Source organism: Cupressus sempervirens, chromosome 5 (assembly GCF_028749045.1).
Source record: "Cupressus sempervirens isolate cs-2001-9-10 chromosome 5, ASM2874904v1, whole genome shotgun sequence".
Lineage (NCBI taxonomy): Eukaryota > Viridiplantae > Streptophyta > Pinopsida > Cupressales > Cupressaceae > Cupressus > Cupressus sempervirens.
Window position 1 is genome coordinate 468,942,456 of NC_143122.1, and position 5,022 is coordinate 468,947,477.

General features: G+C 30.3%; 1 pseudogene; it reads right to left on the bottom strand.

Moving 5' to 3' along the window:
* Window positions 1–953: 953 nt before the first annotated feature.
* LOC149556788 (U4/U6 small nuclear ribonucleoprotein Prp31 homolog) overlaps window positions 954–5,022 on the bottom strand; it is a 58,823-nt pseudogene continuing 54,754 nt past the window's right edge.

Sequence of the window (5,022 nt, forward strand, 5' to 3'; positions counted from 1 at the left end):
AAGACATGTCATAGTGGAGGAATAAAGAATGAGGTGAGTGGGAGACATGTCATAGTAGAGGAATAAAGAATGAGGTGAGTGGGAGACATGTCATAGTGGAGGATTAAAGAAATGAGGAGTGGAAGACATGTCATAGCGGAGGAATAAAGAATGAGGTGAGTGGGAGACATGGAGGAGTGGGGGATTAAAGAATGAGATGAGTGGGAGATATGGAGGATAAATGAATTAAAAATTCATTTTGAGGGCTAGATGGATAAAGGGGGAATAAATTATTTTTAGAAATCATTTATTAAATTTGATGGAGGATGGATTAGGTTTGAGAAGATTAAGCATGTCGAGGATTTAAATAAATTAAATTTATTTAAAAGGGAATATATGATGTCACTATGCATTAAATGAATTTAACACATTAGAGGGGAGTATTTGAATTAAATTCAAAATACATTAGGGAAGTGGAATTATTTAATTAAGTAAAATTAATTAAATAAGTAGAAGAATATGACAAAATATAATTAAATAATTAAAAATTAATCTTAATGTCAAAGGAGATATTAAATTAATTAATATAGTGTTTTAGGATTATTTTAGTTGTCTACAAGTATACCACAAGTTAGTCCCAAAATAGCAGCAAAAATCTAGAATTATAAACCTTTGTCAAACTATCATGGACTTGTAAAATCCAACATATAGTAAGCAACAACTAAAAAACTAACTAAACCACCTAAATAACAAGCAATTTCACGCCAAGTGATTTTTTTGCTAGAATAATGTTGTACAATGCTTCTTAGTATAACCATGTGACAATTTTCCTTCATGCAATATAGTTGCCTAAGTTGTGCAATAAAACTTACTATATAGAGGTGATAGATTTTAGTAAGGGTGTGCAATACTTTTACTGGAAAAGTATTGCACGACACTACAAACAAATATTGTATGATACTGAAATGTATTGTTCAAAATCTGCAACCATAAAAAAAAAAAAGTGTAGACAAAATGCAAAAAATGCAGAAAATGCAGCAAGATAAAGAGTAAAACTAGGATGTTTTGCCCCACAATGAGCACCAAAAATGTACACTAAGAAAGTGTCACACTCTAGACCCTTCTATCCAAGGTATTCCATGAGTCAAAAAGCTTGGATGGTAGCTTAGAGCTCCTTATCCATGGAGTGCAAGGGTACATAAAATAGAATGAAATAGACTCTCAGCTAAGCCTTAGAAATGAATTCCTTGCTAGTAAACCATGCAATGGGAGGTTCTTTGAGACAAGAGAGAGATACAAATATCCACAAGTAATTCCTCAAGGATGCAATGCAAATGTATACTAAACTAACATGAATATGCAAAATGCAGCTAGATTAAATAAATGAGAGTGTTACAAATCTAAACCAATTACTATGTGAGCTAGATGATTGCAAAATAAAAGATAAACTACATGAATCTAAACTAGAATTCCATGGATGAAAGAATGAGATAAGGAATAAGAAGTTCTCCACAAGCTCTCAAGAATTCAAATAATAAACCTATAGCATAACAATCCTAAAAGTGTGGATGAATCTTTTGAGAGGGGGAGAGCTCTTTCTTTTAAAGATGTATGGATGATCAAGAGTTGGAGTTGACTTCGGGCATGATCCATGTGCAAGAAGAAGTCAACCAATAAGAAAAGAGTTGACTTTTCATGTGAGACAAAACTCTTTTTCTTTTAAATTGTAAAACAAAAAAGGACTTTATGTGTGCACATTGAGTGGGTTAGAAGAATGGGGTCTATTGTTTAACTAAAAGGGGACATGTTCTTTTAATAAAATAGTGAACTTAGGATAGTATATTCATACTATAGGTTATTAAAAAAAATGCTTTTTAGCAATTTGGTCTAGAAAAAGATTAATTAATTTAGCCAAAATGCTAGGAAGCGGGCTAATAGTCTAGATGACCATTTTTAGGTGATTACATTTTCCCCTCTTTGACTAATGTGTGATCAATTTGGGAACACATGACATCAAAGAATACAAAAGCCAAGTATGTAGCAATAGATATAAATATCTAATTCTGAAGAATGAAATACAGAAAGAGATAGAAAACCTTAAATATACAGCAAATCACATGATACAAGACCTAAACTTTGATTCCACAATGAGTTGACATAAAAATTAATAAAACTTCTTTGGTATCTTTGAATTTTTCATTGACAATATACAAATAATGTAAAGCATTGTAATACTTAACTACAAAATGACATAACATAAAATATTAAAATCTTAAAAATAGGAATGAATGTTTTGAGTGAATAACTAAATACCTTTTGGCCACTTTAGCTGCAAGTTTAGTTTTCCCAACTAATACTCATAGTTTCCCACTTCCACCTTGCCCTAGCATGCCATATCCTTCTCCCAAAACATCTCCTATTTTACATAAGGAAAGAAAATACCATGATTATAATAAAAAACATTCTCTTAATAATGTGGAGAAATGTTAATTGTTCAAATAAATAGCTATGAGTGATATCATTTACATACAATTATAAATATCTGAAAAATATATAAATTCCATTTGATATTATAAATCATCAACAATTTAAACTGATTGTCAAAGAAAATAAATGAGAAGTTAATAGATGTTCCTTGTGTTCATTTTCATACAAAGGCATTCTAATGTCTTACCTAAAGAACTTTCTTCAGGTATACCAAATTGCATCCTATTTGCAAGCTTTCACATGTCTGTTATAGCATATTTGTGTTGCAATCAAAATTAATAACTATCATTTTATGCTAATAATTTCCTCATCAAATAGCTAGAAAACATTTGGTTTCTCAATGCTTGCAAATAGATTTAACATACATTTCTTTAAATTTGCACAGCCTTTGCCCACCTCTCTTCTTTTTGGATTTAGAATCTAGAACTGGTAGAGGCTTAGGTTGTTTTTTAGGAGGTGGTTCTTGTCACTTCTCAATTTTCTTACATATTTCTTCTCATAGGTTTCAACAAGCTTTTCTAGTAAGGTAAGCTCTTGATGAATCTACTCAAGTTACAAGTGTAGATTTTGAAGCCAATAATCTAAATGCACATATTATCAATGAAGGTGGTGTGCTCTAGAAAATCTCTATTTATTCAAGATCACCAACACATAATTGAGAAGTTGTCATAGAAAATTTGGCCAAATTATTTTTCTTTGCTCCTAGTAATTACACTTACAAATAGATATTTTGGCCAATGAAGAGAGACCTCTAGCAGTACCCATTAGTTTTGTTGCTACTGTACCACCCATGATGGAAAATTGATTGGGGGAAATGTAGCCCATCCTACTCTCCACAAAATCCAAAACCTTCTTTTTAGCCACATCAAGTGCAAGAGCTCTGTCACAAGACTTCAATGTTTTTTGAAGGTTTTCCTTTGACAAAGACTTCCCACAAGTAGTAGATGTCATGACAGAAACAAGCATTATAATAGCAAAAGGTAAAAGACCCTCAAGATCAACCAAGGTTATGCCAACCTCATTTCCAATCTTCTTTACAACTTGAGTGTAATCAATTGGGTGGTGTACAAGAGATTCTAACTCAAGAAACTTCAGCCTATAATGATCCCTAATGAAATTGTGAATGACAAGAATTTCATTCTCAATATCAACTGACAAATCATTATAATCAACAATCAATTGATACTCTAGTTCATCTTCCAATGTTATCCCACTACTCAAAATATCATATCCCTTTTGCAAAGCTTCTTCAATACTCTATATTTTTCTCTGGGTATTTATATATTAGATGAAAATAAACCTTTTTTTCTATTGCATATTAACACCAATATGGAAGATAAATATTACTGTTTGGCTTTGATTCACTTCCTCTTTTATATGCATCTTTACATAATATCAAATGAATTTTATCTATGAATGAAATGAAGGTTGGGTTAGTAATTTTATAGAATCCACACATGTCATAAGCAAATTTAAGCATGCAAGAAAGAACAAGATTCTAACAAACTATTCCATTATAGTTTATATACAAACGTAAAATAGCATTCATATCATTTACCATTCAAATATGTATCTACTATAGTCTACCATTGGATGGCCAAAAGATTTATCTAATTTTTTCCCTTGCATGGCCAAAAGCTTGACCTAATTTTTTTTGAGAGAGGAATATACAACAGTAAGACAAACATGTTTTAGAATTTTTATAAGAAAATATAACAGGAAGTGACTGAATCAGGAAAAGATAATTATATTATATATGTGTAAAAATGCATAAAACTATGTTTATTTTCTTTTCATATATTATGTATTTATTTTGCACATACTTAAATGATATCAATATAGCATTGTGTATTTTGTAGCTTTGATACACTATCCAAATCATCATAATTAAGAGTTTGAATATCTCATCATCAATATCTTCTACCTCTTCCCCTATATCATCATTCTCATGGTCCTACTAATACACAACTTAACTAAGAACATTTGAAACTTTATATCAAGCACTACTATTATTTCAAGGTTACATGGAAAAAATAAAAATCAATTATTACCTTAGTTGATGTCCAAAAAATAAGCACACGTTAGTATTTACTAGTTTATCTAAAAAAAAACTTATAAAAGTTGAACTAAACTTACACTAAGTGGCATATAATTGTTAGACAAGTCATAACAGTCAACCAAAAATGAATCTATAAGAGTAGCCTACAAAAATAAATCTGCAAGAGTGGCCTGCAAGATGGACAATCTAAACTTAGATAACATTCTAGTCAATAGAATATAGTTTACATGAAAGAAAAAATAAAATACATAAAAAGTCCTATGAGCAGTAGTGACAATAAAATATCTTCTTACTAAACAATGTTTTTTTAAAAATCATGTCAGAAAGTTCACCAAATTTCTTCAATAAAATTTGAAATTCAACAAACTTCAAAGAAATTTAAAATTGATTTTAATTCACCCTCATAGTCATACATATAAGGTCTTACCATATTTTTCACACTTCAGTTGGAATTTTCTACTTCCTTCTATAGTGTTTTATTCAGAAAAAGTTCAAAT